At 41.0% G+C, this 25,884-nt stretch overlaps 1 protein-coding gene across 2 annotated transcripts in view; it reads left to right on the forward strand.

The window, feature by feature from the left end:
* The first annotated feature begins 4,646 nt into the window (after nucleotides 1-4,646).
* tex2 (testis expressed 2) overlaps nucleotides 4,647-25,884 on the forward strand; it is a 124,086-nt gene continuing 102,848 nt past the window's right edge. The window contains exon 1 of one of the 2 annotated variants that reach the window (XM_041217008.1): nucleotides 4,647-4,752. The gene's annotated coding sequence lies outside the window, so the exon portion shown is untranslated. Of the gene's footprint in view, nucleotides 4,753-11,158; nucleotides 11,267-25,884 lie in introns of those variants that run through there. The other variant, XM_041217006.1, reaches the window with a different exon arrangement.

The raw sequence follows: 25,884 nt of genomic DNA on the forward strand, positions 1-25,884 counted from the left end.
TCTGACCTTAGGTTGTGCATACTTACAGTGGTTTGGCCTTAAAGAGCCAGGCCATTTGAAATCAAAGGTCCACTAGCAGAAGAACAAGCCATTCATGTAATGCTCTTGTCATTTTAAATAGTACACCATCCAACTTTCTAAGCAATGCCACAGGGCATCTATTAGTTTCTGTGTAAAGAAGACAGGATTTTAAAAATAATAAATGAGTGTTTCCTTTGTAAAACAGAATTTTTTTTCCCGCAAATACTTTTCATCATCCCTTCTCTGCAGTAACCAAGTTTCAGCTGGTCTGCTGCAATATTTTAGTTTGCACACCATAAGCTTCGGTCTCACTCCTGCAAAGCTGACATCAAATTTTTTTGGAGGGCTGACAGGGTAGAGATGCTGAGAGACTGTTTCTCCTGGCTGGAGAGTCTAGAAGTAGGGCCATAAGTTCTGGATAAGGAATCAGCCATTTAGGATTTGAGGTGAGGAAAAATCTCTTCAGAAGGCTGTGAATCTTAGGAATTCTGTACCCCAGAGGACTGGATGCTCAGTAGTTGTGTGTTTTCAAGACAGAGATAATAAGAATTGGGAGATTGAAGAAGATAGGGTATGGGGGATAAGGTGGGAAAGCTGAACTGAGGTAGAAGTTCATCCATGACCTACTGAATGGCAGAGCAGGCTCAAGGGAATGTATGGCCTTCTCCTGCCTCTTTTTCTCGTATCCTTATATTCTTCTCTGACCAAGGTGCAGTGTAGTACTGACACTTTGTCACAGGAAAGGTAGGAATAAAATCCCAAATGGAACTCAGGAAACTCGAAGCAGCTCCATCACTAGTGTAATTCACATTATGTGGGACTCCTGCACAGGATACAGTTTAGAGGCGGATTTTGTCATGAACACTTTAATGACAGAAAATGATTCATCTTCAAGGACTAAGGACATTCTGGAAGAATTTGTGTTTTAAAAATCACAGTCCCTTAAAGGGTTAATGCAGGACTCTCCCTCGAAAAAGCAAGAAAGGGTAATTAAGCAGTTGGAAAAAAAGACGGCAAACCTCTTGACCCTGGTGAACTGTGTTCAAAGGGGGTCACATAGTTTTATGGCTCTGAAAAAAACAGAGTTTGCTTTTGAGGAGAGATGGACCAACTGCTTGAGAAGGAAGACAACAACGTTTTTGCTGTCCAGAGCCAGTCCGCAGCCAGCAGTGAATATAAGCTGCTCCTGAGATGCTCTACATGCTCGAATGGTGTACCCTTGAGTATTCCATGACTCTGCCTGAAAAGCAGAGCCAGAATCATTGTTTCATGGATCAGTGCTGAGAGACCAACCATATAACTCGAATGCCATCTCAAGAACTCCACAGTATCCTTTGCCTTTGAACCATTGACTTTTAACCTTTGGCAGAATTCCTCCATTTCTATTTTTATTTCATTTGTGTGTGTGTGTGAGTTTTAGGGTACCTCGAAAGTGTAATTAGTATTATTTCATGTGCCGTGCTGCATGTTGATGAGCTTTGCCTTTCTATTTGACAAGACTGGTTTTATAATAAACTAATAAGCTTGTTGTTTATTGAAAGAAGCCTGGTTAAAGTACTGGGTACCAGTAGGGAAGATAAACAATTGGCCATTTTGGTGAATAAATTAAAGTTTTAAACTAATTGTACAACTGGTGGAGAAGTGAGGCCAGATCAACTGTGCACTCCTCCCATCTCGGTCGCAAAAAATCTCAATTTCAGATGAAGGGAGCGCAAATGGTGATGAGCATTAAGAACCAGCCAATGATCTGCAATAGTGTGGAGCAAATCCAGGCCAGTGGTGTGTCAAGATTGTGAATTTGAAATGAGAGAGGAGAGAGAAATGGGAAATAGGAAAGAAACAGGAGGGAAGAGAATTGTGTGATGGTATTTTTTCCTTGACCACCAGGGGGAGCAGGAGATCATCCTTAAAGATGATACCAGAATTTGAGAGGCTATAATTACCAGCAAAAAGAAAGATTTGTACTATTATTAAGATTTGTACTTATATAGCACCTTTCACAACCTCGGGACACACCAAAGCACTTTACAGTCAAGATGTACTTTTGAAGTATAGTCTCTATTGTACTGCCAGGAACTTGGCAGACAATTTGCACATGGGGCTGGGCCTTACTGCAGGCTTTGGGACACTGCTGTTGGGATCAAATGGGTTCCCAAGCACACACTTGCTAGCAACAAGACCACTTCAGCAATCTTCACAGGAGTTGGCCTCCAAATTGGCTGCCTCTGCGTTTGCAGTCCTATTAAGGATGGCAGGTGGGCTACTGATGCTGCAGACCCAATAAGATTCTGGCCGCTCACCAGAAGAGGTCAGGGACTGCGAGGGTGCCTCAATGTGGAGGTGTCTTCACTGGCCAACACAGAAGGGAAGCACTGTAAAACTTCCAAAGCTAGTATTAGATACCCGATTGGAGACAAAACCCTTCCATAGGATTGGACATACCCAGGATTGTGGGCTTTCATCCACACAGTTCCATCTTTGGAGCATGGAGCCTCCAGCTCCAATGGCCCCAGCCTGCTGCAGAGATGCCACCTCCTTTAAGCTAATGGTCTCAGCATGCGGATGGGGACATGGGAAAGATCCAGAGATACTGTGAACTTGGCCCTAATTGGGACCTTATTGTCCTAATTGACTGCCCATCTCTGTGGAGCAGGCAGCTAATACTGTCACTAGTCCAACCCTGCATTGGGAAGCCATCGCTACACTGTTCTATTCCCCCAGACACCTAGATTCATGGAGATTTGGTTGAGAAAATACAGTCCAGCATCCAAAGTATTTTGCCTTTGTATTAAAGAATGCTGATAGGGTTAGATGAAAAGGGATGGGAGGAGAATGGTGTGGATCATAACCAACAGCATGGACCAGTTGGGCCTAATGGCAATGCTGTAAATTCTATGCAATTCTATGTAACAAACAATGCTGGGAAACTGGATCAGTAGGTGAAGTCTGTCAGTGACAATGGACCGTACTGTGATCTTGCCCTTTGAACTGTGTGAATGATTTTCTAAACCACATTAAAATTCTCCCTTCCATCTAATGATCCCATAAACACTCAGTGGTCAAAGTGGCAGAGAGAGGCAATGAACTATGTTAGAGCTAATGATAATTGTATCAGCTGCAAAGAGATGGACTGATGGAGGCATCCCTCATTGAATGCTCCATTTCTCCATGATTTGCAGGACTGGAATTTATTTTCTGGTGAATATCACCTTGTCCCTTTGGTGGTTTGTTTGCTTTTCTTGCGTCAGTTATTTGGCAGTAGAACAATTACAGGAAGTACCTTATTACCAACTCTACTTGGGTTGTGACCTCCAGTAACCCGAATGAACAACAAGCAGTCAGGGAATGAAAACAATGCAGGATGTGGGATCCTGGACTTCAATCAATGTCATTTTTGAGAAATGTGTGGGGAATGAGGCTGATCTGAAACTCAGGTGAAGGTTGCTCTGCTGCAAGACAAGGATTGATGTGTGAACAATGATATGCATTCCTTAATGAAGCAGCTGAGACTTGTCAAATCTCACTGCACTTTGTGCCTCTGAGCTGAAAAGGGTTAACTGACTCTGCATGTTTCACTGTAAATGCAACTATGCCTCATTGTCGTCCAAACCTTTCAATTTTCCAGTAACTCACTCCCAGGTATCTTTTATTCTATATATAAACTCCTTGAACCCCTCGATTAGGTTATTGGAACTGTAATCACCTTTGGATTTCTGTTAGCATAAAATTTGGAGAAATTTAATTATTCTGCTGGTTTAGGGAGTGTCTTAAACTCCTGTTCGGACAAATAATACTTTATTTTTGTTATGAGATGGCCTTCATCCAGCCCAGCAACATTCGTCAGTCCCCTGATCCTTCTGAATGTCCTGTACTGATATGGGTCATACTTAGGTCAGATACCAAGGAGTTCAAGATGTGTACAACCTGATATGTGCTCACAGCTACTTCTCTCAGTGAGGCTTCATAGAATGACAGAATGATACAACACAAAAGGAAGCCATTTGGGGCATTGTGACTATGCTGGCTACTTTGTAGAGCTATCCATTGAATCCCACTCTTCTGCTCTTTCCCACAGCCCTGCCAATCTTTGCCTCAGGTTAGGAGAGTGGTAAGAAAATTCGGCTCCTCCCAACAATGCAAATATTGAAGTTTTAAAAATACCCAAGTGCTGACACCCTGGATAGATTTAAAACGTGGCTTTGCACTGGACTAGAGTTATACTGCATTTGGTGCAAATGTGTGTTGCCCCACCAGAGGCAGTCTCATTTTGCTTGGCACTAGCATGCTCCTGGAATCAAAATTAGGTCCTTATCCTCTTAGCCAACCTGTCACTTTAACATTGATGCCATCTGAATCCACTTTTCATTAATGTGAAGACCACACTAAAGACTCAGTGAGTGAGAAAACAGCAACCCAGCAGGGGACAGTATGGTCTGCTGTCACATTTTATTTCATCTTGATTTCGGATTTTGACAGCACATATTTGTGCTCTACATCATCCTTATTTGCATTTCCATTGTGACATCGCCATTGTGGAATTCTGGTGCATCCAACGTGTCACAGTATTCTCCACGTAAACCCATCAGCATGCAGCTCCACCCAATCCATGCACCATTGTACTTGATCACTCATTGGAGGGTGTGAGTTTGCTTTTGTGATCCGCTCTCATGCTGAATTCCCAGCTTCAGTCACTGGGCAGAAGAGGAGAAAAGGAGAAGCAATCATTATGAGGTACTAGCCTGATATTAGCTCTCTACAGATGTTGACACCTGTTGAATGTAATTGGGAATTTCTGTTTTTAATTTATGTGATACTCTTCTGCCTCTCAGTCTGACTGCATTAAAAAGTAGCATTAACGGCATCAGCTTAGGCTGAGGAGCAAGTCACCTCTCTGCCTTTGGGGTCAGGGACTGGTATCTGGTGCAGTTAGGGAAGGTGGGAAAAAAATCACTTTTCAACGAGACAGAGCCTAGGTTTACAGAAATGGGAAGGAAATTACAAATGAAAGGCTAAGGAAAATTGTTGCTACACCAGAACCTCACTGTCCAAGCATGTTATCTATAACAATGAGATTTCAACAGCTTTTGCAAGACAGATCTCTTGACTGGCTGCATGAACCAATTATGTTGTTTTTGAAGCAGAGGTTGAAAAGCCGTTCCCTCTGTGGACTGTGACCTTGAATTTCCAGAATTTCTCTCGGCACAGCTGCAGGATAATTGTCAATTTACAGGTTGCATAAACTTGCCCTGTATTCCCTTGCGTTTGGAAGGTTGAGTGATTATATATAAAAGGAATTTGATAAGGTAGATACAGAGAAACAATTTTTTTTGATGGGCAAATCCAGATCAAGAGGACATAATCTTAAAATTAGAGCCAGACCATTTAGGAGTGAAATCAGGAAACACTTTTTCACAAAAGGGTATTGGAAACATGGAACTCTCTCCCTCAAAAGGCGGTGGATCATTTGAAATTTTTAAAACTGAGATTAACAGAATGTTGTTAGGTAAGGGCAACAGGGGATATAGAGCAAAGTCGAGCAAATGAATTTCTGTCACAGAATGGACTCAAGGGGCTGAATGGCCCACCCCTGTTTCACCTCAGTACAAATTGCTGAGCAATTCGCTGTTATTCTATATGTATGTTTATTTTATTTTCTCAGTCCTCATGAATGTGGCCACTGGACTCAGGCGGTGCCTGGGTGCTTGCAAGCATATCGCCAGAGATTTACAACCATAATTCCCAACAGTGGTATGGTCCCAAACCTGTTTGTGTGTGTGTTTGTGTGTGTGTGTGTGCGTGTGTGGGAGAGGCTGCACATTCCCACAGGGAGAAGAAACTGAAAGTGAAGTCACCCCAAGCTATTCCAGTGGGCCCTGTAGTGAACATTATATTGGTAAACACTCAGGGACAGATATTGTTTGCTTTCCTGGATGGAAATAACACATATCCTGCTGGTGAAAATCTTTTATTTGTGAAATACCTCATGCTAAGGATAATGCTAATGTTTCTGTTTTGATATCCGATCATTCTTAAAGTATAAGTACAATAATTCATCCCTTCAGCTCTAGAGATGGACATCATTTGATGTTTGGGGAATAATTTCCTGTTCTCTGTAAGCAGCTAACATGGTCCTTCATGTTCCCCCCATTACAAACTAATGTTCTTTCTGAAAAAGTCGTCCGAAATCCCTGGTTCACTGTTATTTTTTTTAGCATAACATAAGCTTCAGTTTTCAATTTCTTTTTAACCATTCTGTGTTTAATTTTTGCAAATAGAAATAACTTCTTCAGATTGAGTATTTTGAACTAATTTTTAAAAATTCTTTCACGGGACCTGGGTGTCTCTGGCTAGGCCAGCATTTTGTTGCCCATACCTAATTGCCCTTGAGAAGGTGCATGCCCAGGGTTGGTGGAGGAACAAAGCCTGCACTACTGAATTTTTCATCTAGACTGTTGTTGTGCCTTCATGCAAAATGTTGAAATGATGGCATCAGTGCTGGCAGGTTTCCAGCTTGTGATTGATTGTAACATTTCCTCATAGAACTTGGGTATACAAACAAAAAAGATAGTGTTTTTTTTTTCATTTGGGCTAAGGGAGATTTGGTAATGACTCTTGTGTGCTGAATACTCATATCTCTAACAAGCCAAAGTGCAGAACTGACATCAGATAAAGTAGTTAATGAAATACCCATTGTCATCATTTGGAAAACATTTACTGGATGAATATTTAGGAACAAGACTTGAGATTTATATAGCTAGAAATAATTAAATGTTGCAGGGAAGATGATGGTTCCTGGCTGATGAACATCATGTCAAAGTAGGAAACTGGTGAGGAATAAAGCACCTCACTGGCAGATTAAACACAGTTATCTTTCTTTAAATAGGTTTATATCTGTGCTATTCTGTGACAAACAAACTGCAAGATATCATTGACTACTAATCAGCTCCTTTCCTTGGACCAAAAGACCTATTGGAACTCTATCAACCCTTCCTCCTACATTTAACAAGCTTTCAAAATCCATGCTTCCAGATGAATTGCCAATTTGTGGTGTAACTGATCTTACTGTTAGCTACTTGTTGCACTGCGAACCAGGGCCAGGGGTTCATAGCCTTAAAAACAAGCAGAGCCATTTTTAAAATTTAGTCAAAAAGACAATATCTTAAGAACTGAAATTCTGTTACTCAAATGCCAGCAATAATGAAAAACAGGACAGGCACATTTTGACACCATTTTAAAGGTTTTACAAAAAATAAATAATTGAATGTTATTTTCTTACAAGTACATTGTTAATAAAAGGTCAAAAACAAAACAAGCCATTTAATTATCATCAAAGTGGGTTAGATTGATTAAGGTCAGAAACTGTGTGCAGCCCTGGAGCTGCAGTTTGCAGACTCCTGGTCTAGACCCTTCACCTATGTTCCTCAATACCACATTTGGCAGATCTATTTATACAAATTGACAGGCTAGATGAAGACAACTTTCTCAAATCATATGTATTAAAATTAACATTTTACATAACACCAGCACAGACAAGTTAAGCTGATTGGTCTGTTTCAGTGCTGTATTTTTAAAAATTCATTCATGGGATGTGGGCATTGCTGGCTAGGCCAGCATTTATTGTCCGTCTTTAATTGCCCTTGAGAAGGTGGTTGTGAGCTGCCTTTTTGAACCACTACAGTCCATTTGTTGTAGGAACACCGACAGTGCTGTTAGAGAGGGAATTCCAGGATTTTGACCAATGACAGTGAAGGAATGGCGATATATTTCCAAGTCAGGATGGTGAATGGCTTGGAGGAGAACTTCCATCTGGCGGTGTTCCCATGTGTATGTTGCCCTTGTTCTTCTAGGTGGTAGCGGTTGTGGGTTTGGAAGGTGCTGCCTTGGTGAGTTCCTGCAGTGCATCTTGTAGATGATACACACTGCTGTCACTGCGTGTCAGTGGTGAAGGCAATGAAGGTTTGTGGATGAGGTGCTAATCGAGTGGGCTGCTTTGTCCTGGAAGGCGTCAAGATTCTTGAGTGTTGTTGGAGCTGCACTCATCCAGGCAAGTGGGGAGTGTTCCATCACAATCCTGACCTGTGCCTTGTAAATGGTGGACAGGCTTTGGGGAATCAGAGGGTGAGTTACTCGCCGCAGGATTTCTAGCTTCTGACCTGCTCTGTATTTATATGGCTAGTCCAGTTCAGTTTCTGGTCAATAGTAGTCTCCAGGATGTTGATAGTGGAAATTCAACAATGGTAATGTCATTGAATGTCAAGGGATGGTGGTTGGATTATTTCTTGTTAGAGATGGTCATTGCCTGGTACTTGTGTGGTGCGAATGTTACTTGCAACTTGTCAGCCCAAGCCTTGGTATTGTCTGGGTCTTGCTGCATTTGGACATGAACTGCATCAGTATTTTGAGGAGTCATGAATGGTACTGAACATTGTGCAATCATCAGTGAACATTCCCACTTCTGACCTTATGATGGAATGAAGGTCATTGATGAAGCAGCTGAAGATGGTTGGGCCAAGGACACTACCCTGAGGAACTCCTGCAGTGATGACCTGGAACTGAGATGATTGACCTCCAACAACCACAACCATCTTCCTTTGTGCTATGTATGACTCCAACCAGCAAAGAGTTTCCCCCTGATTCCCATTGACTCCAGTTTTCTAGGGTCCCACACTCAGTTAAGTACTGTCTCGATGTCAAGGGCAGTCATTCTCACCTCACCTCTGGAGTTCAGCTCTTATGTCCATTTTTGAACCAAGGCTGTAATGAGGTCAGGAGCTGAGTGACCCTAGAGGAATCCAAACTGAGTGTCAGTGAGCAGGTTATTGCTAAGCAAATGCTGCTTGATAGCACCGTTGATGATCCCTTCCATTACTTTACTGATGATCGAGAGTAGACTGATAATTGGCTGTAATTAGCCAGGTTGGATTTGTCCTGATTTTCGTCCACAGGACATATCTAGGCAGCTTTCCACATTGCTGGGTAGATGCCAGTCTTGTAGCTGCACTGGAACAGCTTGGCTAGGGGCGCAGCAAGCACAAGTCTTCAGTATTATTGCCGGAATATTGCCAGGGCCCATCGCCTTTGCAGTATCCAGTGCTTTCAGCCATTTCTTGATATCACATGGAATGAATTGAATTGGCTGAAGACCAGAATCTGTGATGCTGGTGACTTCCAGAGGAGGCCGAGATAGATCATCCACTCGGCACCTCTGGTTGAAGATTGTTCCAAATGTACTCATCTTTTGCACTGATGTGTTGGGCTCCCCCATCAATGAGGATGGGGGTATTGTCCACCACCATTCACGACTGGATGAGCAGAACTTAGATCTGATCTGTTGGTTGTGGAATCACTTAGCTCTATCTATCGCTTGATGTTTGGCTCAGAAGTAGACCTGTGTTGTAGCTTCACCAGGCTGACACCTCATTTTTAGGTATGCCTGGTGCTGCTCCTGGCATGCCCTCCTGCACTCTCCATTGAACCTGGGTTGCTCCCCTGGCTTGGTGGTAATGACAGAGTTGGGGATATGCCAGGCGATAAGGTTACAGATTGTGGTTGAGTACAATTCTGCTGCTGTTGATGGCGCACAGCACCTCATGGTTGTCCAGTCTTGAGTTGCTAGGCTAGATCTGTTCCAAGTCTATCCCATTTAGCACAGCGCTAGTGCCACACAACCCAATGGGGGATATCCTCAATGTGAAGACTGGACTTTCTTGTCTCCACAAGGACTGTGCGGTGGTCACTTGTACGAATACTGTCATGGACAGATGTATCTGTGGCAGGCAGGTTGGTGAAGATGAGGTCAAGTATGTTTTTCCCTCTTGTTGGTTCCTTCACCACCTGCTGCAGACCCAGCCTAGCAGTTATTCACTTAGGACTCGGCCAGCTTGATCAGTAGTGGTGCTACTGAGCCACTCTTGGTGATGGACACTGATGACCTACTCAGGGTACATTCTGCACCCTTGCCACCCTCAGTGCTTCCTCCAAGTGGTGTTCAACACCGAGGAGCACTGATTCATCAGGTAAGGGTGGGGGGGGCGGGGTGGGGGGGGGGGCGGTATGTGTTAATCAGCAGGAAGTTTCCTTGCCCATGTTTGGCCTGATGCCATGAGACTTCATGGGGTTGGAGTCGTTGGACTTCCAGCAACTCCCAAATGTATACTACTGTGCCGCCAGCTTTGCTGGGCCTATCCTGCCTGCCAGTGGGACAGGACATACCCAGGGATGGTGATGCTGGTGTCTGGGACATTGTCTAAGATGTGATTCTGTGATTTTTGGCACAAGCCCCCAGATGTTAGTAAGGAGCACTTTGCAGGATCGACATTGCTGAGCGTGCCCTTGTCAGCGTGTTAGGTTTGATACAACTGGGCCATTTCAGAACACAGTTAAGAGTCAACCATATTGCCGTGGATCTGGAATCACACGTAGGCCAGACCAGGTGAGAAAGGCATTAGTGAACCAGATGGGTTTTTTTTACAACAATCGACAATGGTTCCTGATTAATTCCTTATACTTAACTGTTGTGGTGGGATTCAAACCCTGGGTCCCTGGATTACTAATCCAGTGACATTACCCCTGTGCCCCCGCTTCTCCCAAATTCGTTGTAATTCTCTCTGTAACAGATTTGTCAGTTGTCGTGGGTTGGAAGAGAGATTTGCCCAGTAATTTACTCGCTTAATGGGCTGTTATTGGAAATACACGTTAACCATAATTTGGCTGCATCTGGAAATGACTTTCTCTGTGGTAATGCCAATGAAACAGTGAAGTTTAGCGTTTGCAGAGTCTGAGCTGCTTTCTTGGCCAGTCACCTGAGCTTTACCCAGTCAACAATATTCCAAAATCCTCAGTGATATCAAATAAATGAGAAAAGCAACAACAAAAAAAAGGGAACCGCATCTACACGGATGGGATAAGCAGATTCACAACACAGGTCTCAGGAAACCGTTTGCCTGGTAATGACGGTCGCACCCACACGGAATAACGAACAAAGGCACCACCTGGAAAATGATGCCTCCCGCGATCGATGTCCGCGCTGATCGACAAATCGATGGCTGAATGGGCGGTCAGATTGATTGGTTTAGTCTGAAAGCCGGGGGGGGGGGGCGGGGTTGGCGGGGTTGGAGGAGCAGCCTTGCGCATGCGTCCTGCCTTCCAGGCGGCGCCGGTGTCAGCAGCTAGTGGCGCGAGCGCTGGCCGGCCGGGCGGTTGGAGGCAGCAGGTTGGGACTGGCGGTCGCCATGAGAGTGCTGGGGTAAGGAGAGCGTCTAGCTCCCGTGTCCTTTCGCCCCCCCCCCACCCCTCTCTCTCTCTCTCTCTCTTTCTCCCTTACAGTGGCCGGCCATGGCGCTGGGCAAAGGAGCGGCTGGATCCCGCAGTGACAGCGGCCGCTGGACCGAGCCCAGTGCCCCGGACCGGGTGGGTGGGGGGAGGGTGGAGTCAGCCATGGTTTTCAACCGTTTTCTTATTGGGGCCTTGTTCTCCTCACCCCATCCCCTGGCCACTGGATCACTTTTCGGATACCGAGGTCCCTGGATCTCCCCACCCCATAACCCGGTCGTTGGATGATCTCACCCCCATAACCCCGTCACTGGATCACTTTTGGGATACCGAGGTCACTGGATCTCCTCACCCCATAGCCAGGTCACTGGATCATCTCTCGTCACCTCATGCCGGGGGTCACTGGATCCCTCCACTGGCCACAGCCTGATCACTGAATCACTCCTCCTCCTCATACCTGGATCATGCTCCACTCCACACCTGGGTCACTGGATTTCCCCATATATGGTTTATTGGATCTGATTCCTTCCCCCATACCTGAGTCACTGGATGCTTCCTGCACCCTGTGCTGTCCCTCTGGTTACCAAGGTCTGTGTGCTCGCCACTGCTCACTACACCTCACTCTTCTATTTGTGACCTACAGATCTGCTCAGAAATGATACTTTCTTTTTCTTGCTTTTAGGGTGCTCAGCTTCCCTCCCTCCTCTGTCTCGGTTTAACCAACAACCAGTGGTCAGCCGTGCAGTAAAGACTATTGTGAACTGATAAATGGTTGATTTAGTTGGTCATTAATATTGGTCCCCCCTCAACCCCCCCAGCTCTTATGCTTTTTCTAATTCCAATGGGTTCATTGCAATGGACAAAATCAAGTTGTATGCTGGTATTGAAAAAGTTGTTCTATTCCACATAGATGAGGGGTTCACTTTGCCTTGATGCTTTGTGTATTTGTCACCTCTACACAATTGTATTTAATTGTTCAAATTCATAATGCAGTTCAGTCCATTGGGAGCTGGTAACCATTTAACATTTCTAGTTAGCTTAGCAGATGAAAAATATTGCAATATTTTAAGTGCGTTGAAAAATAGTGCATATTATTTTGCGTGCAAAATACTTTCAGTTGTGCAGCTTGCTTCAGTCTTTGGCCCATCATTATGAAAGCAGAATTTATATAATAGTTTAAAAATCGATAATGGGCATCAAACACCATCTGTTATATATTACAAGGGGACATTTTGGACTATGGAACTTGTTTGTTGTGCTTTTGAATGCAGCATTGCTTGGTAAATACTGTATTATTTGTTGTTCCCAGTAATCCACTAAGTTACAATTGGGAGTGAGTAATAAAGACTGCAATCAAGGTATTCGTTGGTCATTGTTAGTCGGAAGTGTGTTTTTGATTGATGTTGAGCTGTTGTGGCTAGTGATTAAGTGTGCATCACCTATGGTTTGGTAGCACCCTTGCCTCTTTGAGTCAGAATGTTGCAAGCTCAAGTTCCACTCCAGGATTTGAGCCCCATCAATCTAAGCTGACACTCCAGTGCAGTACTGAGGCAGTTCTGCATTGTCCATTTTTTGGATGAGACATTATACGAAAGCCCACCTGTTTCACAGGTGGATGTAAAAGATCCCATGGCACTATTTGAAGAAGAATAGGGAAGCTCTCCCTGGTGTCTGGGTCAAAATTTATCCCTCAATTAATTTTACAAAACAGGTTATTTGGCCATTATGCATTGCTGTTAGTGGGAGTTTGCTGTACATAAATTAGCTGCCATGTTGCCTTCATTACAAAAGTGAATACACTTAAAAGCACATCATTGGTTGGCAAATGTTTTGGGACATCATGAAAGGCATTATTACTGCAAGTCTCTTTCTTTTGATGTCATTTTAACCCCACCATTTAATTAAGGGCTTTCATTCTATTTCTGACTTTTGAATATACACCCCCACACAAACAATTGTCTCTGTAAAACAAAGCTGTTGACATAGTAATCAAGTGACATTGAAGATCTGAGGCCAAGGAGTTTTTTGCAAGGTGGTGGAAGTGAAATTTGTAATGCAGGTGTTTTCATCCATTGTGCTTGTTCTAGCTCTATACCTACGGTTATTCAATTTCTTAATCCTTTATCAAATCTTGTTAATAGTTTCCTAACATGTTTATCCAGTTTCCTTTTTAATGTTGATTGCCCTGGCTTCAGAAATCACATTGGAATATGAACGCAATGCCAACAATAACCCTTATGCCTATGAGATATAACTTGTGCCATAAACTATTGTAATTTCAGCTAAATTAGACCCTGGCTTAATTCATCACATACTTCATCACTGTTTTCTGTTTATATTTTTTGTATGAGTAGTGGATTTACTTTAGGCATTTGGACTTGATCTTTAATTGGTGCTCAGCCATGCATTTTCTATAACTGCTTTAATTAAACATATTTTTATTAATAGGCATCACAAGAAATTCATCCTTTTGGACTGCACAAACCATACTGTACAAGTGAAGTAAACATTATTGGCGAGCATTATGAAATAAATATCTTAACTTGAAACTGACCCTGAGTCATTGATGGCTTTGCCACTTTAATTTCATGGTCAGCTTGATATCACACTGCTAGTTATGATGCATCCTCTCACCTCACACATTCTGTTTCTCTGTAAAGTTGAGTTTGAGTCAATTGGTAGTACATTGCATGTCTTCTAAGTGTATTGTTAAGACTTCCATTTTCTAAGTACCTTAAGATTTCCTTCTAAAACTCAAAACAAAACAGCACAAGTTTGAGTCAGACCTGCTGAGTTTTTCCAGGTAATTCTGTTTTTGTTTTGCATGTCTTTGCTTTGTTGTGTTCACAGAAGAGGGTTAATGAATGCCATTATTTCTTGAGAGTCTGCAGTTTCCAATGAATTCTACAGAATCTATATTGGGAAAATAGTTTTGTTTCTCAGTATTTGATCATTGCTCATTATTTTTGACAAAATATCAAGGCTGATAGAATTTTCACTTAAGATTGTTATTTCTCAAACTTGTGCTGTTTTGTTTTGAGTTTTAGAAGGAAATCTTAAGGTACTTAGAAAATGGAAGTCTTAACAATACACTTAGAAAATCATAGCACGATCTGACAAAGTCAACGTGGTTTTATGAAAGGGAAATCGTGTTTAACAAATTTATTAAAGATCTTTGAGGATTTATCTAGTAGTGTGAAAAGGGGAACCAGGCGATGTAGAATACTTGGATTTCCAAAAAGCATTTGATACGGTGCCACACAAAATGTTAATACAAAAGATAAGGGCTGAAAGAGTTGGGGGTAATGGCATGGATAGAGGATTGGTTAACAGAGAGGAAACAAAGAGTAGGAATAAATGTGGTATTTTCAAGTTGGAAGGCTGTTGCTAGGGAAATGCTACAAGAATCTGTGCTGGAGCCTCAGCTATTTAAAATCTATAATAATGATATAGATGAAGAGTCTGAGAATAATGTACCTAAATTTGATGATACAAAGCTAGGTGAGGAGGACACAGAAGCTGCAGCCAGAGTAAGTGAGCAAGTGAGTAACAAGGTGGTAGATGGGGTATAATGTGGTGAAGTGTGGAGTTATTCACTTTGGTAGAAAGAGTAGCAAAGCAGAATTTTTTTTTTAAAAAGGTGTGAAACTTCTGATGTTGACATTCAGAGAATGTGATATCAGCCAAGATAATATTGAATGGCAGAGCAGGCTTGAGGGGTTGTATGACCTACTCCTACTTATTTTCTTATGAATTTTTATTTGCAATACCAAACTGTGCAAATGAAATGTGCAGTAATATCATGACTGCTTCATTGTGAAAGGTATTGACTTTTAGATGAAGGATTAAACTCATCGCTGTCTGCCAGCTGAGATGGGTATAAACGACCCCATGGCATTATTTGATGGGAGATTTGGTATCCTGGCCAATAATCAACACTCAGGCAAGACACCTAAACAAATTACCGTTCCTGCTATTTATTTCATTGCTCTTTGAGTGTAAATTGGATGCTGCATTTGCCTACAAAACTTGAGCTTTATTTGAAAATCCATTTGGATGTGAATTTTTTCAGTTAGGGTTAGTACAAAAGTGATGCAATATGAATGCATGTTTTGTAATTGAGTAGCCAAACAGCTACTAGGTTACTTTAAAAATACAACAATTTATTTAATGTTTTCGACATGCAGTGCTTAAAGCTGGCATTTTGAGAGAAAATCTGACTTTGCAAGAAAACAGTCAAATATTTCCAAATGTAATTGTTTCAAAATCCTTGAACATTTTGGATTTCTGTAATTCATATTCAAAGAAAATGGCTTAAGACACTTAAGATACTGGGTGTGATGTATTCCAAAATGTTATGGCACTTGGTGAGTGTTGTCACTCTTTATAGAATCTTTAATACAATAAATAACTTCATGGTTATTCATCAACATAATTTCTTTTTCTGTTGTGCAGTAATTATCTTTAAGGGAAAAAATATTTTAATCCAGTTATAATTTGTGTATTTGTGTATTCCAGTGAAGCAACATTTCACTTGCATTTCCCTCAACTTAGTCTACTGCATTTGTTGCTCCCAATGCGGTTTCCTCTATATTGGAGAGACCAAACGCAGACTGGGTGACTGCTTTGCAGAATACCTGCGGTATGTCTGCAAGCATGACCCAGACCTCCCTGTTGCTTGCCATTTCAACACTCCACCCTGCTCTCTTGCCCACATGTCTGTCCTTGGCTTGCTGCATTGTTCCAGTGAAGCTCAACGCAAACTGGAGGAACAGCACCTCATCTTCCGACTAGGCACTTTACAGCCTTCCAGACTGAATACTGAGTTCAACAATTTTAGATCTTGAACTCTCTCCTCCATCCCCACCCCTTCCCGTTTCTTCCCCCTCCTTTTTGTTTTTTCCAATAATTTATATAGATTTTTCTTTTCCCACCTGATTCTGTTATTTTTAAATGTATTTCCACCATTGTTTATTTCTACCTTTTTTGTATTCCCCCACCCCCACTAGAGCTATCTGTACCTTATCTGTCCTGTCTTATACTCTTAATTAGCACATTCCTTTAGATAATATCACCACCTTCAACACCTCTTTGTTCTTTTGTCTGTGACAGCTTTTGGTTTTCTCCACTTGTCACTGACTGTCCCAACAAAACCACCCCCCAGCTTCTATTTCACCCCTTTCCTAATTTTACTTAGTTCGGTTGAAGGGTCATGAGGACTTGAAACATCAACTGTACTCTTCTCCGCCGATGCTGCCAGACCTGCTGAGATTTTCCAGGTATTTCTGTTTCTGTTTTTGTTTATAATTTGTGTAGATACTGTCCGTTCCTTGCTGTATAATTTTTTTCTGCGATATGGATGGTGGGGGTAAGTGAAAATGAAGGGTTGACGTGGTGGTGAAAAAAACTAAGCTTCCATTTTACTTAAAGGTTCTTATCAGGCTGAAGTTGGTGAGTTTATTGGGGTTCTTGATTACAATAGATGGATGCATCTCATTGAGTCCAGATAGACTTTTGCCATTCAATGAATAATTGTCATTCCTTTCTCCCGTCTTTTATTTAACAATTCTACTTTTCTCCTGAGCACAGTGATTCGTGCTGTGATATGGTTATACAGACCTGGCAATTCCTTGATACTTAGTCCCAAGGCCTAGTCTTCATGTTTTATAACACTGAATGGTTTTAGTAGACATTTTGATTATAATCGAAGAAAATGTCATAATTGGTAACTGATCCTATATTGCCCAACGCGCACTTTCCATCAGAATTTACTGGATGCAAATCAGAATGGGAACTCTCTTGCCATTCATCAGACACTGAGGTCAATTGCAGTGCATTTTTTTTTCCAATAATTTATATAGATTTTTCTTTTCCCACCTACTTCCATTATTTTTAAATGTATTTCCATCCATTGTTTTATCTCTACCTTTTAGCCTTTTTTGATTCCTTTACCCCCATCCCACCCCCACTAGGGCTATCTGTACCATGCTTGTCCTGCTTTCTACCATTAATTAGCACATTCCTTAGATAATATCACCACCTTCAACACCTCTTTGTCCTTTTGTCTGTGACACTTATGGTTATCTCCACTTATCACTAGCCCTCTATCCAGCTCTACTTGTCCCACCCCCTCTTAAGCTAGCTTATATTTCACCTATTTTTACTTAGTTCTGTTGAAGGGTCATTCGGACTTGAAACGTTAACTGTGCTCCTCTCCGTAGATGCTGCCAGACCTGAGTTTTTCCAGGTATTTTTGTTTTTGTTTTGGAGATCTAGTATACGCAGTTTTTTGCTTTTATATAATTGCAGCGCTCTACCTGGTTGAGATCAACTTACAGTAAAGTTTAATGCTGTTTTAAAACCAGAAATAATTAATACCAGAATTATTTTAACTCAGAAAAATTCCATGTTTACTTTTCAAGCATTGAAGTTAAATTTTGAAGGTTAGATGTAGTAATGGATCCAACAAAATCATATTTTATATCTAAATGGTTTGTATTATTGACTAGGTCATTTGTGAAGAAATAATTCCCATTCTCTCCTGGGCTATTTAAATAAGGCATCATGAGGCATGTTTTCTTTGTGAACACAATTCTCAGACATCTTTACTTGGGGGTTATCTTCACTATTATTGGTAGCCTGGAAGATACATTTAATTATTCATTCATTCATTCATGTAACTGCCAGCTGTGAGTTTTTTTAAAACAAGCTATGGAAAAGCACACACGATCGGGGAACATAGAAATTTAAGTCACTACAGTAATAATGCATTAGCGTGCTTGTTTTCCTTTCATATTTATTATGACTTAGGCAGTACCTACTTTTGTATACTTTACAGATGCTTTTAAGGCCTCGTTTGAGGGAACTTAATCTAGTTCCAATATTTGCACACTATTCCTTTTGAGCTGAAAGTAGTTAGGTTTATTTCCCTCCTTTCTTCCTGCCCTGCCCTCCCTTGTATCACTCTTCTTTGTGTGATCAAGATTAACAGGCCTGCATCCAAGTGTCTTACTGTGTGTAAAAAAGGTCAAGTTACTGTTTGTGTTGTTTTTGAATTTGGCTGAGTTTTCAGTAAATTGAACAATTTTATTACCAGCTCTGAATTACTTTAGTTCCAGCCATTAATTTGTTTTATACCCTCTTAATCCACCTCAACAATAGCTGTCAAAGTTATCAACGTCAAATAGAAAGAACTTCTGCTTGTAACACCTTTTTTGACTTCAGGATGTCGCAAAGACCTGTACAACCTGTTTATACTTTTGAAGTTAAGTCATTGTTCTAATGGTGAAAATGTGGTAGCAAGTTTGCATACAGCAAGCTCCCAAAGTCAATGTGAGAATGAGCAGATAATCTGATTTAGTGTTTTGGATTTCCAGCATCTGCAGTTTTTTGTTTTTGTTTTTATCTCTGATTTAGTGATGTTGGTTGAGGGTTAAAAATTAACCAAGTTATCATGGAGAACTTCTCTTCAAAGTACATGATGCAATGGCATCATTTACGCCCACCCAAAAGGCAGATGGGCCTTGGTTTAATGTCTTGAAAGATTGCACCTGCAACAATGCAGCACTTTTCAGTAGAAGGTAGTAATCACTTCACTTTTTTTTAATAAAATGCTTTATCAAGTGAGCTTACAATTAATGATCTCTCAAACAATATCACTTATTTGCATTCTGTGGACTTGCATTTTTACAGTAAGAAGAGCTTTGTTTGTTTTTCCTGAGGTTTGAGAAGAAGCACCACACTAGCCTAAAGCTGTCAGTTTGAGATTTGTGATTGTTGGGGTTGATATCTGGCAGTTCATGTGATCCTTCTTCAACTGTACCTGATGTTGAACATTGTAGATTTTTTCTTATTTGCATGATAGATGATTGTTTTAAAACAAAGCCACTTACATTTGGTGCACCTAAGTTCTGTGATGAAAATTCAGCATTGTGATCTGCTAATGAAATGGGAACACAATTGGCTAACCAATTAATGCAAGCTGCCAAATGTCAAAAGTGAAGCAAAATGAAAAATATGTCAGGATTTAATGAAACTTGATCCATGGTAAATTATTTTTATAAGGCTGTCGACTGGGGAAGCTTTGGATTACTTCCTTCAAGCTATGCCTCAATCTATTTTTTGTGTATTTCAAAAATAAAGTTCCTTGTTACCGACAGGGGAGGGACAGATAAACTGTACCTATTTCCTCTTACCACCTGTCTGTAAGCAGAAGGTGTTTTGAATTACTTTTATAGTACGCAGTGCCCTTGGTTGCCCAATACCTCAGTTTTTGTGATCCAATTTACTAACAATCACAGCAAACTTACGTTATGATTAATTTAGAAGGTTAGTATATTTCACATTCATAAAAAACCTGGAGGAGTGTCCACAATTGCCCGCTGACGCTCTCGCTGTAAAGTGTTTATCAGATGGAAATGACATCCCTTTGTTTCCCCTTTGAAATGGGCCTGACAGTCCCAGGTGTGATATTAGTCTGTTAGCAGCACTGTAGTCATGATGAGTTCTGATATGCAAGTCTCCCAGTCTTTTGCGATTACAAGGGGTCTGCACAATGAGGTGTGAGATTCCATAAAATGAGAAAAGAAGTTCTTTGTTCCTGCAGCTTCTGGGGGAAGTTCCCAGACAAAAGGCCATCCCTGTGGTCATGTGACTTGTAACGGCCATTTTTTGGGGTTCAGCAGAAAGTCCATTTTTAATAACAATGGCAAAAGAAGAAAGTTCTGGATTTCTTTTCATGTCATATAGAATCCAATGCTTGTCCCTTCGAATGTTTGTCTAATGCTAGTGAAAGGCTTTCTGTGGAGTAAAATAAAGTGTTAGTTTCTCTGAAAGAGATGTGCTGCGCCTAATGGCACTCCCCATGTATTTTTGTTTCTGATAACCATTTGAAAATTACTCATTTGGCTTGCCAGCACCCCAATGTGGGCTGCAGCTTTAACATAATGATTTGCTCTGCAGTACTGAGTAGTAAGGAGAACTAAAATCTACTAAAAGCAAAACTGAACAAAGTTATTCAAAGGGTAATTTATTTTTATTTGTGCAGTTTAAATTTAAGAAATTCCATTAAAGACTTCAAAAACATTTGTGTTTAGCAAGAAAGGAGGAAATGGTAATTGGTTAATAGAGTATGTTGTATATAACATAAGTAGTTAACTACTGTGCAGCCAGGTTTCTTTATTATTACAACAGATTTTTCTGTAATATTATAAGGAAATTATTTGAGGTTTTACATAATGTGACATTTTGACAGTAATGCAATTGAGAGATTTAGATGACTGATAGAAAATTCAATCTTCACAATGATGCATGATCTTTAAAATAAGATTAATATCAATAAAATTTATTATGACATGTCTATAGCACATGTAATAACAAAAGCTTTCAGCAAGGAGGAGAGAACATTGGCAGGAAAAGTTTTAAAACACAGCATTCTACTATATAGAACAATGGTAGTGTATGTTCATTTGATTAACTCAAGTGGGATTGTTTCTATATAGTTCTGGCATAAGGCTCCAACAGCTGTGTTTTTCAGCTGACTAAATAGAGCTACAGTTAAACAATTAATATTGGTTTCCCCTCGATTGTCCTTCCTTCATTGTGCAACTTACATTCATTTTGTTCATATTGTAGATATTTTAAAGTAGCATTGACTGCTAAAGTCAGAAGCTTCATGCAACACTAAGTTCAAATAAAAAATCTTTTTTACAGCCATGTCATTGAACTTTGATAAGTTGCCATATCCGGTATTTTTATTCTGAAACATATTAATAGTGAAATTACTGGCAAATACTTTTGCTGTTGGATGCATATGGTTTTTATTCTTTGGATCTGATCACTGTATCTGTTGCAGCATGACATTGACCTTAATAGTGCTAGAAGGCGTAAAGAAATTTGTATTTGAAGGCTTTTGTTTAAATTAATTGGCCTTACTGCATGTTCCATTATAATAGTTTGGGATAACTAAGTTTGTGCTGTCTTTTGGAGTTCAACATTCAAGATAAAACTACAACCATTTCACTGCATTGCGATACTGCTTGTGCATAATATAAGAACAATATGAAGGGGCTTATATTTTTGGGCCTTTGACCTTTGCTTTTGGCACCCATGAAAAGTTGACTTTCAGCAATGTTGGACGCATTTAGTCGTCTACTTTGTATAACATGATGTCAACAATGGAAGTGCTGTGCACTTGTTGCCAGTGTAAAAGTCCTGTTCCTTGGTCTGCATGACTTTGTACTATAGTGAATCCAGGAGAAAAAACGGAGTTTCTCAAACAGCCTATGTTACTGGCATTGCATCAGCACTGAAATTCATACATGACAGTGCTCAATTGTGGTAGGCAGGATGTCTTTTTAGACAGCATTCTGTGGAAGGGTCATGAGGACTCGAAACGTCAACTCTTTTCTTCTCCGCCGATGCTGCCAGACCTGCTGAGTTTTTCCAGGTAATTCTGTTTTTGTCTTTTTAGACTGATGGGCGCACCTTGTTACTGGCAGATGCCACTTGCTACTCCATAGTAGCAGCGTGAAACGGCTTGCTTAACCTGTTGTTCAAATTTTTTAGATACATTGCTTTTCCACGGTAATTTGAGGTAGACCAAGCACGTCTCAAGTCTGAAAGTAGCAGCTTTTGGCTAATTTGAGAGTTTGCACGATACACAGCAAGCAATGATCTGATCAGGATATCTATTATCCTGTGGGATTGCCTTGATGGACTCAAACTTGCAAGATGAGCAAATTGCTAGGGCGCCATTTACAAGACTGCTGATAATACCAATCTTGTAGTGCGTGGAGCTATACGAATCCAAACGTGTATAGTGACTGCTTAAGAGCTGGTCAGATGCCAGGTATGTAGATCATATGTCCCAGCAATTGGCTGATTGAATCAAACTGCATGTTCCTTCAGTTCTTTGTAATAGGCAGAGTACAGACTGTACTCAACCAGCCCACTCTTGTAAAACCCAAAACAAAGCCTCTATGTTAGATGTGATTCCATGATTGGGAGATGCTTGCTGAACAATCCTGAGTGTGCTAATAGCCACACTGCAAACAATTTTAAGATAATCAGTTGAGCTTGTAATGTAGCTATTTTGCACTCGCTAGAAGTATTTGGGTGGAGGTGAGTCAGATGCTAACTTGGCTTAGTTCATCCTACTTTTACCTCTTTAACTTTGTGTCTCCACTCATAATATGACTGCCACTTTTCCCATATTCACCTTGAACATTAAATGTATGGAGTTTATATATTGTGGTCTGCAAGTTCAAGACCATCTGCTTGGAGGCTATATTATTCAACTCTTTCCATTAACACCCATGCCCTGACATCATTGTAGCTTTTCCCTCCCATGTGGCCCTGAATAAGCATGTTGCCTGCATAAGTCCTACCTCCTGCATTCTTGACTCCCTTAAGCCCAACTTTTCATTATCTACAATGCTGACATAGTTGATGACTCCCCTGAGCCCCTCTGCCCTCTCACCTTCCCCTCCCTACCAGAATCATGATAGGGTCCCCCTTGTCCTCACTTTTCACCCCACCAGCTTCCATATTCAAAGGAGCATCCTCCGCTATTTCTGCCAACTCCAGCATGATGCCACCGCCAAACATATCTCCCCTCACAGTCCCCCTCATCAGCATTTTGTAGGGACCGTTCTCTCCAGGGCATCCTGGTCCATTCCTCCATCACCCTCAACACCTCAACCCTTTCCCACGCTATTGCAGAAGGTGCAACCCTGCCCCTTTACCTCCTCCCTCCTCACTGTCCAAGGGCCCAAACACACTTTTTGGGTGAAGCAGCGTTTCAATTTTACCCCTTTCAATTTGGTCTATTGCATTCGCTGCTCCCAATGTGGTGGTCTCTACATTGGATAGACCAAATGCAGACTGGATGACTGCTTTGCTGGTCTGTCCACAAACATGACCCAGATCTTCCTGTCGCTTGCCATTTCAACACACCATTCTGCTGTCATGCCCACATGTCTGTCTTTGGCCTGCTGCAATGTTTCAGTGAACCCCAGTGCAAACTGGAGGAACAGTACCTCAACTTCCAATTAGGCACTTTACAGCCTTCCGGACTTAACATTGAATTCAACAATTTTGGACCATGAGTTCACTCTTCCATCTACACCCCTTTTTTATCCTTTCTTTTCCCCAAAATTAATTTTTATTTATATTCGTTTTTATTTTCATTCATTTATTCAGTACTTTATCCCTTTTTAAATCCCCCCTTCTTATCCCATTTTCGATCCCTTTTTTTTCTCCCACCCCACAAAGGCATCTGTTATTTGTTCATATTGCTCTTTTCAGAATGCTTACCCTTGTCCTGCTGTTATCACATTCTGCTTCCTTACCTTAATGCCACTATCAGCACCTTTTTTATTAGCCCTTACCACTGCCATTAACACTCCCTTTGTTCTTTTGTTCATGACATCTTTGTTGATCTCTCCTTTGCCCCCACCTATCAGTGGCTGCCTATCCAGCTTCACCCCCCCTCAAACAGTATGAATTTAATCACATTTCTACTTCTCTGTAGCTCTGAAGAAGGGTCAAATGGACTTGAAATGTCAACTATGTTTCTCTCTCTTCACAGACGCTGTCAGACCTGCTGAGTTTTTTCCACCATTTTTTGTTTTTGTTTCAGATTTCCAGCATCTGAAGTATTTTGCTTTTATCTTGATGACTCCCCTGTCTTATCAGGGTATGTTTCTCCCCCACTCCATCCTTCAAAGCCCTTCTTCAAAAAAACACTAGTAATCTTTGTTGTATCCATCTTCTGCCCTAGTTCTAACTTTTCCTCTTTAAAGTCTTGAAATTGGCTCCCAATGATTCATTTGATGTCCATCATTCCATGAGATATTTCCATTTCTGTCTTGGTAAAAGCTAGGTCCATGTCCACTGAATAAATACATTTTAAAAATGCACTTTTGTACTTATGAAAACCTTTTCTGTTTTTGGTCACATAAGTTGAAAACATTTGCTTTTCCGTCTCAAACTTGTAACTTTTGTTTTGAGATGGGCTTACTGGAGAAAAGCCAGTTTGTATGAGTTTTAGTATCCTTGGAATATGTCCATGCTTAATGAGATTAGTTATTCTGTTCATATTCCAGGAACTTACACAATTAGACAGCATTAGAATGTGGGTGACTGTCATAATTGATTTAAACTGCAGACTTTAAGATATTTATTTCTTCTCTCAGATGATGACTTGCATTCCATGTGTGCTTTGATTATAAATGAAAAATACCCATTTCATGTCACATACTTTGCTTTCATTGATCACCACAAAGGCTTCTTTGCCAGCTCTATTCTGCTTGGCCTTCATCCACTGAAGAATAGTTAGCCCTCAAGTCAGTAGCATCAGTTGCATGGTTTCACCTGATAGTGCACATTCGAAACAAAAACAAAAATAGCTGGAAACAGTTATTTTGGTTTTTGTTTCAGTTTTCCAGCATCCGCAGTATTTTGCTTTTATGATAGTGCACGTTACTGGCCGTAACTCCAAATTCTTAGGTCAATTTCGGAGTATGTGAGAGCTGTGAGGTATTGAGACAAATATACCAGGCTGCCTGCCTTAGTATCGGGCATGCTACTGATACATACATACCCCATCATTAAAGACATTAAAATCTAAAATGAATATAGAATGAATAGTGTAGAACGTTTATGGCTGCAGATAAACAAACAAACAAGGTGTTGTATACCTTATTAAGTTTTTGGGTTTAATGTTCCATCTGTCCACAGTTAAAGGCTTGACGTTAAAAGAGGATTATTGGAGACTAGATGGGTGTGATCAGTCATCGGGCAAGTGTATTGTTAAGGAAGTCTTAATAATGTTCTTAGAAAAGTATAGCATGATTAGAACAAGACAACATGGTTTTACAAAAGGAAAATCTTGTTCGACAAATTCATTCATTTTTTGAGGATGTAACTTGTAGGATAAATAAAATGGAATCAGTAGATCTAGTGTACTTGGACTTCCAAAAGGCATTCAGTAAGCACTCTGGAAAGAACAACATGAACAAGTGACAGATGACCCTTGTGGGGGTGAGGTGTGGGGAGGGGACGGTGGTAGGAGAAAGGATTGAAAATAGGATAAAAGGTGGGGATAAAACAATGAATATAAATGAAAATAAAAATAATGGATAAAAAAAATTTAAAAATGAATATTGAAAAATGGGGTGAGGATGGAGGAGAGAGTTCATGGTCTGAAGTTGTTGAACTCAGTGTTAAGTCAGGAAGACTGTAAAGTGCCTAGTTGGATGATGAGGTGCTGTTCCTCCAGTTTGCATTGGGCTTCATTGGAACATTGTAGCAGGCCAAGGGTGGACATGAAAGCAGAATGGTGTGTTGAAATGGCAAGCGACAGGAAGGTCTGGGTCATGCTTCGGACAGACAGAAGGTGTTCTGCAAAGTGGTCACCCAGTCTGCATTTGGCCTCTCTAATGTAAAGGAGACCACATTGGGAGCAGCGGATGCAGTAGACCAAATTGAAGGAGGTGCAAGTGAAGCACTGTTCACCTGAAAGGAGTGTTTGGGCCCTTGGACAGTGAGGAGGGAGGAGATAAAGGGGCAGGTCTTGCATCTTCTGCGATT

This window comes from Carcharodon carcharias, chromosome 22 (genome assembly GCF_017639515.1).
Source record: "Carcharodon carcharias isolate sCarCar2 chromosome 22, sCarCar2.pri, whole genome shotgun sequence".
Taxonomy (NCBI): Eukaryota; Metazoa; Chordata; class Chondrichthyes; order Lamniformes; family Lamnidae; genus Carcharodon; species Carcharodon carcharias.